Raw genomic sequence first — 15,786 nt, forward strand, 5'->3', positions numbered from 1 at the left:
GGCAGGTACCGACATTGCCCAAAAAAGCTCAATAATCTCACGCCTTTTCCCTCAGGAGAGAATCAGCTCATGCATGCGTGTTGCACAAACATCCACCATCTGTGACCAATGTTTCATGCAAGCTGTAAAGTAAGAGACTGCCCCTAAGGGCTGTTCTGAGAGCAATTATGAGGTTATATCTACTTAGAAGATGCTTTTATCAAAAAAGTGAAGGATTAAAACAATAAATTATAAACAAAAATGAAATTTTTGCATGTACTAAAAAAAATGTGAGAGGTACTTGCCTCTGTAAAACTCATCTCAAGGTTGCCAGGGTGTTGCTATGAGGTTGCTACAGGGTTCTAAGTGACTGAGTGGATTTTAATGGACCAATGGGTGGTTGCTAAGGTGTTCCGGCAGATTGCTACAGAGTTACTTACAGGCTTAAGTCAAAAGAGTTCAACCCGCAAACATCTATGATATTCTGGTCTATAAATACCGATAATGGCTCAGCTCCCTCTTTCAGTGTTTTCCATCGGCCAGGAGAAAATTATAAAACGCTAATAGACGTGCTGAAATCGTCTTTCAGACATGCTGAAATCACGTTTGGTCTCGTACTGTATGGCGTACCTTGTCAGTGTCGTGCGCTTTGCTTGGCCATTTGTTGTGATAAACAAGAAAGTGTGTTCAAGCGCCAGCAAAACAGTGTAAAGAAATAAGTTGTTGTTATTTTAGCATGTGTGTTTGGCTGAGTGTTATTATTTTTTAGGATTACTGATAAACTACTGTCGTTTGATTTGTATTAGTTATCTATTTTAGTTTTAGTTACAGTTGTAGTAATGTTGTCATTTTATTCGTTTTTTATTATGTCTATATAGTTAAGTTTTTTATTAAGTTTTAGTTTTCAGTACTTCAACATACAAAATGGAAATGAAATAATATATATATTGAATGTATTTATATATATGTACATGTATATGTATATGTGTGTGGCTGTACATATATGTAGTTGTTTTTTGGTGTTTGGCTTAGTGTTATGTTAGAATCATTATTATACTCATACCTTTTGTTCTTTTAATATTTTGAACTGTTTTTAGCTTTATTTTTTTGTTTTCTTTTAAATGTTTAGTTTTGAAATGTTGTTTGCATTTGTCATTTTTATTGAATTTCTTTTATTTTCTTAAATGTGTGTATATATATAGTATTTATAGAGTTTTCATTTTTAGTTTTAATTACTTTTTCTTATTTGTAAGTCGCTTTGGATAAAAGCGTCTGCTAAATGACTAAAAGTGAAAGTAAAGTAAAGTAATAGGGATGTAATGATTCACCCAACTCACGATACAATTCATGATACTGATTTCACAATACATTTTTCTCACGACTTATTTAGGATATTTAGGAGAAATTATAAATGAAAAGTTGTCCTTTTATTATTTCTCAGACAAAAAGCTGCACATTTCTTTGTGAAACTGAAATATGTCAAATAACAAAACTCAATTGAAATTTTAAAACACATTCCAAATCAAATAAATAAATAATATAAACAAAAGGAATCTCTTCATATAAACAAACTAAGGCTTTCCTTGTGCTCTTTTCATTTAAATGAAGAGGCAACCACTGGATTTCAATCACGTTCCAAACAAAGATGCTGCATACACGCAGCATGAGCAGTTTTTGATTTAAATTAGATTGTATAATTTCGAAACAGAAGCAAAAACAGAATGGTCTGACTCCAGCTTTGTGAAACTATACTACATAAAACATATTGCTCGAAAAAACAGCAGACGGGTTGAATGAGAACGCAGGTGACAGCAGGTCTTATGGAACAGCAGCAATAGAAAGTGTTCTTGGTTATCGCTGTAAACAAGGCAGTGCTGCGTTTATAAATACTACTTTATTCTGTATTATACAGAGGCAAGATGAAATGAAAATACCCTCTAAACTTTTCTGAAGACAGTCAGTTCCTCTCAGAGATACATTCATATAAACCCCCAACTGTATTGCCATTCATTAACCACTCGACGGGGTGCATTATTATATCCTATTATATCCTAAATGCTAATTTTTCTTAAAAAGCACAATATATAAGTATGTTTTCAATTAAATTAAATATTTATTATTAATCATTTTTAAATACATGTAAAAGGTTTATTAAAACAAGAAAAATAACAATAGGAATATCTCACAAGTGAACATGCACAGGTGTTAAAAATGATATATGGAAAGATAAATTAATTACTTTTTCTTATTTGTAAGTCGCTTTGGATAAAAGCGTCTGCTAAATGACTAAAAGTAAAAGTAAAGTAAAGTAATAGGGATGTAATGATTCACCCAACTCACGATACAATTGATGATACTGATTTCACAATACATTTTTCTCACGACTTTTTTAAGCGAAGGATATTTAGGACAAATTATAAATGAAAAGGTGTCCTTTTATTATTTCTCAGATTGATTTAAATTAGATTGTATAATTTCGAAACAGAAGCAAAAACAGAATGGTCTGACTCCAGCTTTGTGAAACTATACTACATAAAACATATTGCTCGAAAAAACAGCAGACGGGTTGAATGAGAACGCAGGTGACAGCAGGTCTTATGGAACAGCAGCAATAGAAAGTGTTCTTGGTTATCGCTGTAAACAAGGCAGTGCTGCGTTTATAAATACTACTTTATTCTGTATTATACAGAGGCAAGATGAAATGAAAATACCCTCTAAACTTTTCTGAAGACAGTCAGTTCCTCTCAGAGATACATTCATATAAACCCCCAACTGTATTGCCATTCATTAACCACTCGACGGGGTGCATTATTATATCCTATTATATCCTAAATGCTAATTTTTCTTAAAAAGCACAATATATAAGTATGTTTTCAATTAAATTAAATATTTATTATTAATCATTTTTAAATACATGTAAAAGGTTTATTAAAACAAGAAAAATAACAATAGGAATATCTCACAAGTGAACATGCACAGGTGTTAAAAATGATATATGGAAAGATAAACATCAAATAATAATTTAATTAATTAAAGTAAATAATTTATGTCATATAGATTTAGCTAATAAAAATGTTTGGGAACCCCAGCTCTAAAACACTATATAACATTATCTTTCTTTACACAACATAACTTTGGGCATTCTAGCAGACAAGTCAGCATTGTTCACTTCACTTTACCATTTTTTCCTCTTCATTCTTTTTTGTTGGATAGATGGTCTTATATTGGCATCATTAGAACAAATATGGTTTCCCCATATCAAGTTGCTTTCTCAACATTCTAAAGAAACACCATATGAAATGTGCCTTTCGCAATCTGAAACAAAACAAAAGCAGCCACACAAGATACACAACCATCAAAAGCTTGCTTTCTCCCACTGCCGACAATAAAACCTGCTCCAGTTCAGCTGCTCAAAAATACTAGGAAAAAACAAAAGAGCAGAGAAACAGATGGAATAGTGAGAGATAGAGAGAGAGAGCGCGAGAGAGACAGAAGGTGTGAGAAAGAAAGTCCAGGGCATCCCTGTTGTCCTTTCTGAGAACGGGATCAGTTTCATGGATCTATTGAGGACTCGGAGATCCAGTTACATGGCACTAAGAGTGACCTGCTCGAATTGGACCTGAGGAAGCATTCTGTGAGTCCGCTGTTGAATAGGCCTCATTCATCCTTAATACACAGAAAAGAGAGTATGCCAGCATTGAGATAAGATAACCAGCCATTGAACCCTGCTGATTTCAAATACAGAAAAACAGTATTAAAGAGACCAACAAGATTGAATGAGTTAAAATAAAGTAATCAAAATGGCCACAAACTGAAGAATTAAAGTGATACTTCATCCAAACATCATTCTTTCTTCTGTGGAATGCAAAAGCAGATATTCTGAGCCTTTTACTGTTTTTGTCAATATAATGAAAGTCAGTGGGGTCCAAACAAAAGCGGACCTCATTCCTTTGCAATGTATTGAGAGAGAAAAAAACACATAAACATTTTAAAATATTTTCTTTTGTGTTCAACAGAAGAAGAAAAAAAAACATACAGGCTTGGGTGAGTAAACGATTACAGAATCTGAGGATTTTACAGTTTTGTCTATATAATGAAAGTCAGTGGGGTCCAAACAAAAGTGGACCTCATTCCTTTGCATTACATTGAGAGACAAAAAAAACACTGAAACATTTTTAAATATTTTCTTTTGTGTTCCACAGAATAAAGAAAATCATACAGGTTTGAGTGAACAAATCATGACAAAATTTGAACCTTTAAATCAAAAGGTTATGGGCTCTTTTCAAGTTAAACGACTCTGACTAAATGAAACACGGTTGAAAGTTTCCGAGATGAATAAAGTAGCTTAAACCTCTTTTAATTGTAAGTTAGCTTGAACTGCAAAACACAAAGTTATTTCATCCCCACCGCAAGTATCTGACCCTCCACAATGCTCTTCCTGTTGTTCCATGTCACAGTTTCCAGCGAAAAGAAAAGGGAAGGTGACAATTTGCTTCTTTGCCACAAAAGTCTTTTTGGGTTCTCGAGCAAGTGAATTCGGGGAAGGACGGCCTGACGGTTTTATTTTTTGCCTTCTTCTTCTTCCTTTAGAGCTCTCTGGCCAGTGGCGGAGAACCAAATTCAACGTTTGCATAACAGTGTGGGAGTTCACAGGACAGGTCACGTCCCTCTCCGTGGCAATTCAACATCCTACTATTATGATATTGGTCAAGGCTTTTGAAATCATAGCTGTACAAAACACCACATAAGTACATGTTTGCTTGTTTGAAAAGGTTCAGATTTGGTCTTCAGAGATGTGGGAATGCTAGAGGACTTCCTTCAGATAATGGGCAGTTTCCACTACAGTTGGTAGCATCTCTTCAGTGTGTTTGCCAAGCATCTGCTGACTTTACCGCCATTTAAGAAGCCCTAGTGAATAAACTCTAGTACTACCACATTTTAAATATTCTCGGCTCTATTACATGGCCAGACAAAGATTAAAAGCCCCTTTCAAAGCGCCATCTAATCTCATTCTCCCCTAGAGAGAACTGGAGCAACCCATTACAAAAACGCTGTTGCTTTCAGAAGAGCATTTGCTTGGATCAGCAGTGTAGATAACTGTAGATGCAGTTGTTCGGAAAAGTGTCATTATCTCATACAATTTTCATATGCGTTTTTTGCATTTTTCCTAAAGCGCTCACCAGGCACTCCCTATGCAAATGGCTAAAATTTCGATTAATAAACCAATTGTTTGCTTCTTTGATATGAATTCATTGTAGGGTGCACATGAGACTATTTTTCACTGTTAGTTTAGAGAACGGGAAGAGCAAGAGAGGAAGAGTGTGAGAAAATTCCAATTGAACATGACAAGCTCTGTCTCCAGGCATTTGCAAATGTCAGAGAGAAGCAAAGAAGCTTGTGAAGCGTGCACACGCGTAACAGTTTTCATATCAAAACCGCAGAGATGCATGTAAAAGTGAGGACAATGACAGGGCGAACGGGAGAGCTATGCTACAGAAATAATGAAGGGAAACACTCCTCTTATGTGGTGGATCCTGTATTCCAAAGAGATGTGATTTTAAAGATGTGATTTTCGGTTAGATGCAGCTTCCGTTAGTGTTTATTATAGTGATGGCATGAGAAGAAAGTGCAGTTCTTGGCATTTCTGAAGTGAAAACGTTCTAGAGGTGGTTAAGCAGTTAATAAACCACAGTTAATAAACCACAAGAGACAGTGCATTACACTGATTTAGCCATGGGTAAGAGGTGTAAAACCCCCTTAAAAATTAATCAAATGCACAGAATAAATATAAAATTGTAGCAACGGCAATTAAAAATGCTAAAAAAAAAATCAGTGATTTAATGAATGAACAACTATATTAACTGTGTATTAAATATGATATACAATTGAAATATGAAATATCATTTATTATATCAATGAACAATAGTTTACATATTAAATTATATTTATTTTTATATCTCAAAATGATTTATATATTATATTATATTTAATCAGTATAATAAAAATATGTTATATATTAAATGATATTTAATTATCATATCACTGAGAATCATTGACATAATTAAATATATAATATTAATGAAAAGATTGTTTATGTATTAAATTATATTAAATTATTATTATAATGATTGGAAAATGTTTTATATTTTAATAGATATTTAATTATCATATCACTAAGAAATAGTTAGAAGTTAAGTATTTTTTCATTTATATTTTATACACACACACACACATATAAATATTTATTAGATCATATTTAATCATTTAAGTATCATGTCAATGAATATGGTTAAAAATTATATTTTATTATTATATCATTGACAAATGGTTAATTTAAAAATGATATATGAACCATTTTTTATTGACATAATACTTATATATAATTTAAAATAATTATTTATATATACAGTATATATATATGGGTAAGACAAATAAACAATGAAAATCCCAATGTTTATAAATTATATTTAGAAAATGGTTTATGTATTAAATTATATTTAATTATTACAATCACTGAAAAAGTAAATATATTTTAATATATAATGTCAATGAAAAAGGGTTTATTTATTATATTATATTATATATTTAATTATTAGATCAATAAAAACACAGAATTTGCATCAAAAATAACTACATAGCGTGATACTATATAAGCTTTGTGAAAATGAATAAAGAGGCACACATCCACAGACACGGGTACAACTGCCTGACAGCTTAATGTCCCGCTGTCTTCCACTGCTCCTTTGAATTAGACAGGGCTGATATGACAAACCTAACCGAGGCGTCGCTCTCCCTATATCGCTTTCTGTCTCACTCCCACTCTTCACACAGCTATCATTCCTGTCAGGTTTTATCAGCTCATTCAAAGTCGGACAGGAGTTACTCACTTTGCCACTCGGTTTTATCGCACTGCAGGCACGGAGTAATCACACCCTGACAGCTGGATTCTGGACAGGTGACGAGTGATAGTATGGATTAGACAGGTGTAATCCTTCCAAACTCTCCCAAGAACATGACACATCTCAAAGAAAATAATCAATAATCGAAAACATATGTCCTGTGTTTCTCAATGCACTAATGTAACATCATCAGTAGTAAACGTATGCTCATCCCTCGAGGACCTTTAATAATTACAGATGATGTCTTCTCTTATTTACTTCTCCAGACAAGTCCTCTGCACAATCTGGCCTGTGTTGCAGCCTGGAATTAAACCACGCCATACTGGTTTTGTCTGGCCAGAGGAGAACTGGCCCCTCGACTGAGCCTGGTTTCTCCCAAGGTTTTTTCTCCATTTCTGTCACCGATGAAGGTTTGGTTCCTTGCCACTGTCACCTTTGGCTTGCTTAGTTGGGGGACACTTGACTTACTGACTGCATAGACACTATTGGAAGAGAGCTGAACTGAAATATGACATCACTGAATCATCAATGAACTGACTCTTTGTTATTGTCTTCTAGCATTATTGACAAACTATTTTCCTGTTTGACACTGCAAAGCTGCTTTGACACAATCATTATTGTATAAAGCGCTATATAAATAAAGGTGACTTGATTTGACCTGACTTAAAGGGGTCATATGATGCGATTTCAAGTTTTCCTTTCTCTTTGGAGTGTTACAAGCTCTTGGTGCATAAGGAAGATCTGTAAAGTTGCAAAGACTAAAGTCTCAAATCCAAAGAGATATTCTCTATAAAAGTTAAGAGTCAACCACTTCTACCTAAAACGGCTCGTTCTAACACGCCCCCACATGTCTACGTCACGATGTGGGAAGATTTGCATAACGCAGCCCAAATGTTCACGCAAAGAAAGAAGGCGTAACTTTTATTCTCGCTGTTGCCGCCGCCGCAATGTTGTGGAGACGCTGTGTGTTTCATTGTGAAAGCGTAACTACTTTGTTTGGTCTTCCAAAAGAGGACGATATCCGCTTCGTCATGCCTCAAGCTGATCCGTTGCTGGTCGCTGAGGAAATACATCAACTTCGCGCTGTGGATCGCCGGATCGGCTTTCACCGTGGACGAAGCGGAGTCCAGCCCGGGGTCATCACATGTGGTTGCCGCAAGCCCACCGGCCACTCCTTCGTCGAATATTACACTAAATACACAAAATAATGTTCTTTTTAGCAACATCATATGACCCCTTTAATCATAATCTGGATTATTTTTTTTTTTGATTATTTGTATCATGATGCCATTCTTCAGTGCCTCCAGACCGATTAGTCATCTAAAAAACAGTGAGAAGCAACACAGATGACCAAAAACATTTGTCTGTGATTTTTCTCAAAGTACAAAATAAAGATAACTGAAGTAGGCTTTACAAGATACTATTTCAGTCTTTCAAAGTTTCATTAATTTCTGAATTTAATTAATCAATCAAATGTTTCAGTGAATCAATCCAGAGCAATTCAGTGATTTCCAGAAAAATTCCATGTGTAGCATTTTTCATATATTAAAATAAATATAATTTATTTGTGAAATGTATAGCAATTTTTGAACAAATTTTCAAATGTCATCAGCATGTTAAAAACCCTCTCTGAGAAGTTTTTTACATTCATCGCCTACTGTTCAAACATACTAAAGCTAAAAAGAAGAAAAAACTCACTAATGGACTAATGACTAGTTGATTGTCCTGACCCATCCCTACATGACAGCAGATAGATATAGCTGACCTTTTGACCTGTACAGACTCCACAGGGCGCCAGTCAGAGGTCAACAGGAAGCCGTGAGTGGATGGCATGGGCTGTTACATCCTGAGCCAAAATAAATGGCCGCAGACAGAAAATGGCAGCACGGGAGGCGGCTGAGGTATTCCTTCTCTTGCCAACTTTATACAAGCACATTCCAAATTCATGTTTATAAATATGGATATTTTTCTAAACTAGGCATCTGACATATCTCAGCATGTTGGGTACCGTGATGGTGGTTAAGCAGATCTCAATCTCTCTCCCGCCTCTCACTGACCTTTGCGTACTTCTGAGAAAATAACAGTGTCAGATATAGCTTTAGCAAAACACAAAAATTCCTGTGAAGAGTACAATGAAAAATGGAAAAAAAAATAAATAAAAATGCAGGTTTGAGACCAGTTTTGCCCTAAATGCAAAAGTTAAATGTGATTAGGGCATTGTGATATTTCTAAAAAAACTAAATGGGTAGCAAAGTCATTATCATTAGAGAAAGCATTAATTACAACCCAATCAGCAGAGATGGTCCTCACTGCAGAACACAAGATCCAGGGGGCGAGGTTGGATCCAGATCCAACTCCTACCACCTTACATATACCTAAACCTACTCGTCTCCACCCCCCCCGATCCCTAAACCCACCCATCTCCACCCCTAAACCTACCATCTCCACCCCCTAGATGTGGATCCAACCCCGCCCCCTGGATCTTTGTTCTGCAGTGAGGGGCTACTGAATCAGCAGGCTTGTGTTGACTGTCTATAGACAGCATGTTATATCGTAGCCTAAGATAAAACACTTTTTAATAGCCTTTAAAGGGAATGATTAGCAGATGCCACATTAGCTAGTAGGTGAACTGGTTTGAACAGGTCTGAGCAGGCATCAGGTACAGAACAGAAGCTCCTAACTACCCATAGGTCAACTAATGCTTGACCTTTGACCCATGGTGCAACATCAAACAAAAGAGAGAGGGACACAGATGACCATCATAAATCTCCCGTATACACCCACATACCATTAGCAAACTTTATTCTACGCAATACAGTATGTGTTAAACTATAATAATAAGTTTAAAATGATAAGGATTGCAGTTCACAAGTAATGAGAAAGTCTCTAATTAAATGTATCAAAAAGAACAATTTTGATTTATTTACCAAATTAAATTAATTTGTAAACTGGATTAATTTCAAAATCGAATTAATCAATCAAATATTTGAGTGAATTAATTCAGAACGGTTTTTCCATGTGCATTTTTCATATATATATATATATATATATATATATATATATATATATATATATATATATATATATATATATATATAGGTCAAAATATACTATACCATTGAAAAGTTTGGGGTAGGTAAAATTTTTTTTTATTTTTTTATTTATGTTTTATGCATCTAGGCTGCATCTATTTGATCAAAAATAAAGTAAAAACAGTTCATTTGTGAAATGTTATTACAATAGATTTAAAAAAATGTTTAATTGATTCCTGTGATAGCAAACCTGAATTTTCAGCAGCTATTTCTCCAGTCTTCAGTGTCACATGATCTTTCAGAAATCATTCTAATATGCTGATTTGGCGCTCAAGAATTGTCAATGTTGAAAAAGATGTGATCAATTTTTTCTGGATTATTTGATGAATAGAAAGTTCAAAAGAACAGATCAAATATTTTGTAACATTACAAATGTCTTTACTGTCATTTTTGATCAATTTAACACATCCTTGTTGAATAAAAGTATTAATGTATTTTTAAAAAATCTTATTGACCTTGAAATATATATCGACGATTGCCTGTTCCTAGTGGGTAGCAAAGCTCGGATAATAATTTGGTCTTGGTAGAACTGGATGAGAAATGTTTCAGTTCATTTAGCCTCTTTTGGCACCTCATATCCCAGCTGAACTTGGCATTCAGCTATTGTCATTAACACATGACGTGCTGTCGGCTTATTTTCTGCTTAGTTTCCCATAGAAACAGAGCCAGAAACAGGATTGACAGAATCGGCCACAGGCTGTGTCTCTGTCCAGAGGAGAAGCGTGGCCTGTATACTGTGTCACTTTTGGTTACAGAGGCATCTTTGTGTTCCATGTTTCTCGGTGGTTGGTTCTGGATCGGATCAGCTGGGTGGGTAATTACAGCCTGTTGTGTGTAAATGTGAGGATATGCTGGCAGGAAATGGGTGGAAGGATTTCTGGGAAATGTAGGGACCAAAGGAATGCCAGTGCCCTCTGAAACGACAGTCTCTGATGTGGGTATTTCTGTTGCTAAATTAGAAGAAGCACTCTCAGTTAACCACCTCTACACCACAGATACACAGAAAGATATGTGAGTGGACACATGGTCTGTGGTTACTAAGCATTATGAGGGCCCATGTATTGATTCAAAATCACTATCACTTTATTAATATTAGAAATATGCATTTTAGTCGAATGAAACCAAAGTCAGAGATCTCAAACAAACTCCAATATACGATTTGTAACTAAATGTCTCATAAAAATAAATAAATGTCAAAAAAAGGGAAAAAAGGAAAGAAATGTCCTATGCTCACCATTTATTTGCATTTATTGGATTGAAATGTTAGAGTAAAAACAGCAATATTGTGAAATATTATTAAAAAAATGTTTTTTTAAGTTTTCTATTTGAAATTTTTTTTTAAATGTCATTTATTCCTGTGATGGAAAAGCTAAATTTACATAAAAAAAAATTAAAGCTTTAAATTTACTGTGAAAATGTTGTTAAAAGTGAGTGAGTGAGTGATATATTAAAGTGTGAGTGAGATATTAAAGTTTAAATTGTATTTATTTTATTTATTATTTTATTTCAGAATATTTAATTTTAAGCAAAGTTATGTTTAAAAAAAAAATGTTTATTTTTCTTAGCGAATTACTCATGTAATTTTGCTTCTCAAGTAAGCATATCTTGTTTTATCAATATTTAGACTTGTTTACCGCAAAACAAGAGAAATGTACTGATTAAGAACATTTATTCTATTACTGTAGATATTAAATGAACTACTAGTGTAAGCTGGTGTACAAGACTAGACATACAGTTTGAAATGATTTCACACAAACACATGCACACATAACCCACATATACATTAAGGTAAACATGCCACGACAAGCACGTTTCACAGGTTAAATTGTATTTATTTTATTTATTATTTTATTTCAGAATATTTCATTTTAAGCAAAGTTATAAGTTTAAAAAAAAATGTTTATTTTTCTTAGCGAATTACTCATGTAATTTTGCTTCTCAAGTAAGCATATCTTGTTTTATCAATATTTAGACTTTTTTTACCGCAAAACAAGAGAAATGTACTGATTAAGAACATTTATTCTATTACTGTAGATATTAAATGAACTACTAGTGTAAGCTGGTGTACAAGACTAGACATACAGTTTGAAATGATTTCACACAAACACATGCACACATAACCCACATATACATTAAGGTAAACATGCCACGACAAGCACGTTTCACAGGAAAAACTAGACAAGGCTTCAAATAACTTTAATCCCTAAAAAAAAAAAATCATACATTTACAGTCTTGAAATAATAGTCATGAACTCCAAAAGGTCAATGCAGCAGTACTCTCTAAACAAGTACACAAAAAAAGAAAAAGAAAAGGAAGTGGTTAAAGAGACAGAGTACAAAGTACAAAAGTTCTTCTCCTGCCCAAATTTATATCCGACCACCTGGCTACTGTTTCCCTCCCAAGTCATACTTCACTGTCAGAGTGGCTTTGGGTGAAGACACAAGACAAAGCAAAGGTGCTTCACTCCAATCAGCCTTGGCAAGAAAAAGAGGAGGAGAACAAGAGATATAGACAAGATCGAGGGAGATTAAAAACGGAGGAGAGAGCTAGCCAGCAATGGCAAGCAGCTGAACAGCAGGTTCGAACCGATTCGAAACAGACACTAATGCAATATGGCAGCAAATCCTCCTTTAACTCTTTCAGCAATGGCAGCATCATGTGGTTTTATCATGCTTTAACTGACTGACAGTGATGTAGTCGACTGATCGTGATTTCCTGTAACAGATGACAGTTTGGATGAAATATCAGCCAGTATTTTGATGCTGGATCTTCTACAGTACAGTAGAGTGGTTGCGTTCTGGAATTCCCTTTTCAGCTATGTCGCAAGATTAGACGAAATTTAGTCAAAGCGTTAACTAAGTGTCTGTAGATGAAGAGCTGATTCAGCTGATCACATGCTCAAGAACAAAAATAAATTTAAACAGTGCTGATTGTGATCAGAGATCTCATTTCAGATAACTCCATATTAATTACTCACAATTGGTGGGGACCAATTAAGCCACATGGTGCTTGCCTTTTGAAACGAGATGAAAGATGAAACTATCACGACAGACAAGGCATGCCATGGATTTAATAACTTAAGCAAAATTGCTGACACTTTGAAGTCTTCAGTTTGCCCTTCAGCCATGACCATTCCATTCATTTTAACAATCAGCACATTTTGTTTTCATAGAAAAACACAGCAAAACAAGTACCGCCATGTCCAAGTTTGACTACAAAGAAAGGGGGAGGGGGGATAACAACACATCTGTCTTTGCATCTGAAATAAAATCTTCAACAGAAATGAGAGTGACATCATAAACCCCTCCTAGCTCTTTCTGGGAACTACTTACTTCATTCCAGTCAACAACATCTATCAACTAAACCCAAATCCACTTTACATGAGGCGAGCTCCTGTCTGGACACAGATGCACAGCTTCTTCTCAAAGTCCCTGAATAATTCTCTATTCATTTAATACATCTTTTCATCTGAGGAAATACAGACTTGGTCTCTGGCCTGCTCAAGGTGCAGGTACAAACTGCTCGTATCTCTTAGATATGTTTAAAGGATTAGTCCATCCCAAAATTTTAATTGGCTGAGAAATGTACTGGCCCCTCAGGCCATCCATGATGTAGATGAGTTTGTTTCTTCATCAGAACAAATTTGGAGAAATTTAGCATTACGTCACTTGCTCACCAGTGGATCCTTTGCAGTAAATGGGTGCCGTCAGAGTGAGAGTCCAAACAGCTGATAAAAACATCACAATAATCCACAAGTAATCAACATAACTCCAGTCCATCAATTAATGTCTTGTAAAGTGAAAAGCTGCATGTTTGTAATAAATAAATGCATCATTATGACATTTTTAACTTCAAACCCTTGCTTCCAGCTAAAGTACGAGTCCTCTGTCCATAATATTGCTTTCTCGCAGCTTTTCACTTCACAAGAAATTAACTGATAGACTGTAGTCGCGTGGATTATTATGATGCTTTTATCAGCTGTTTGGACTCTCATTCTGACGGCACCCATTCACTGCAGAGGATCCATTGATGAGCAAGTGACGTAATGCTAAATTTCTCAAAACCTGTGAAGAAACAAACTCATTTACTGTACATCTTGGATGGCCTGAGGCTGATTCAATTTTCAGCAAATTTAGATTTTTGGTTGTACTGTTCCATTAAAAGCAAAGGAGCAGATCATTTCAATTCATGCAATATAAAGTAAAAGGCAACAAATTGAGGGTTTTCTGAGGACAGCAATGCATTTCTCTCTATTCAAATGCCTCACACCTTTATTTAAGCTGTAAAGTGTTTCATCATTCACATGCTTTAATCTGCATGACTTATCACACATAGACATGAGCAACAGTATGCTTTTCACTCATCAAATATCAATAACTGATTTGCAGAAAAGGAGAGCTGAAAGGCCTAACAAATGCACCGACTATTATGACTCCCTAAAACACCTCAACTGAGCAAGTATGAGAATGCATGGACCTAATAATTCATGCAATTAATCAAATAATTATATTCACAAATTGAGAGCAAAGATTGCAAATTGTTGCTCTGACTCACTGTTGTTGAATGATTTTCACTATATTTTATATGGAAGCACAAGAAACATGCAATGAGCCATCAAGTCATTTCACTAAATGATGTTTAACTGCAAAACATTCAAACTCCTGACTGGATGGACATGTTACTACATGCCTTATTAATTATTACAGTGTTAATTAGCATAAACCTGTAATAATTAGTCACCATGTTGCAAAATAGCAGAGAAAAACTTGTAAAGAGGAATAAGTCACCACAAAGCCTGAGTAATTATTATGAATATATTCTGGAAAGCAGCTTTAAATACATTGTTAATGCATAGGTATGCTATAGACGGCAGTGCATACGCATCGCCCAGATAGCCTAACCTGTCATTTGAATCAAAGGCTATAACTAAAAAAATTTTTTTAAAAGAGAGCGTAGGGGATTTGCTTCTGAGACTTGAAACACAACACAAATTACAGCTTATGCTGGTAGTGAAGCGATGCAACCTAGAGCACTCCCACTGAAATCAATGCAAGCGGCTTATGCATTTCAGTCAAGTCAGCTTCACTGATTACAAGGTGATTTTTTTAAATTAGAGTTACTTTTATCTACTTGAAATCTAGCAAAACAAAAATGTTTAAAACTATGTTACTACATTCATATAAAAATTCAAGTTAAAGTAATTGAATTTTATGAAAAGTATGTTGAACTTTTGGACACAAGTTAGCAAGCACTCAATTATCTTCACACTTATTACAATAACAAAAGAAAGAGGCTGATCATAGGGTTTGATAATAACACCTAATTCTATTCTACATCTAATTTTCCTCATTCCAAAAGACAGAAAATTTCCCTAAAATGAACTTGAATGGTGGACTGGTTGTTGACGTCACGATTCCATCCACAACCCTGGAAAACATGTTGCACTTGCTTGCTGTTTATCTGGCAAGAAGTTTGCTTTATGTGGTCGTTGCTAAACATCTAAATAACGATTTCTTTTGGGTTTTGCATTTAGATAATATGCAATTCATTGTGCCTAACTCCTGACGCTGAAGATGGATTTATGATACAATTAAAGGTCTCAAGTTCACCTCAGAGAAAGGTATATTGGATGTACAATTTTATTGGATTTGTGGTTTCTAAGTGAAAATAATCTGTTGGTGAGCTTTCAGCTACTGTATATCAAATGAAAAGAACTTAACTTGCTTATACAGAACAAGCTGATTAAGTTGATTGAGAGAAAAACTACACTCTTAAAAATGCTGGGTTAAATACAACCCAATTGCTGGGTTTGTCC

General features: G+C 34.8%; 2 protein-coding genes across 2 annotated transcripts in view; both read right to left on the reverse strand.

The window, feature by feature from the left end:
- LOC107561268 (kremen protein 1-like) overlaps positions 1-15,786 on the reverse strand; it is a 63,898-nt gene that overhangs the window by 45,905 nt on the left and 2,207 nt on the right. The gene's annotated exons all lie outside the window — the stretch shown is intronic.
- Positions 13,404-15,786, reverse strand: part of susd2 (sushi domain containing 2) — a 46,847-nt gene continuing 44,464 nt past the window's right edge. Inside the window, exon 18 of the mRNA XM_016245676.1 lies at positions 13,404-13,414. The gene's annotated coding sequence lies outside the window, so the exon portion shown is untranslated. The remainder of the gene's footprint in view (positions 13,415-15,786) is intronic.

The sequence above is a fragment of the Sinocyclocheilus grahami genome, unplaced genomic scaffold (genome assembly GCF_001515645.1).
Source record: "Sinocyclocheilus grahami isolate Dianchi unplaced genomic scaffold, SAMN03320097.WGS_v1.1 scaffold762.1, whole genome shotgun sequence".
In the NCBI taxonomy this organism is placed as follows: Eukaryota; Metazoa; Chordata; class Actinopteri; order Cypriniformes; family Cyprinidae; genus Sinocyclocheilus; species Sinocyclocheilus grahami.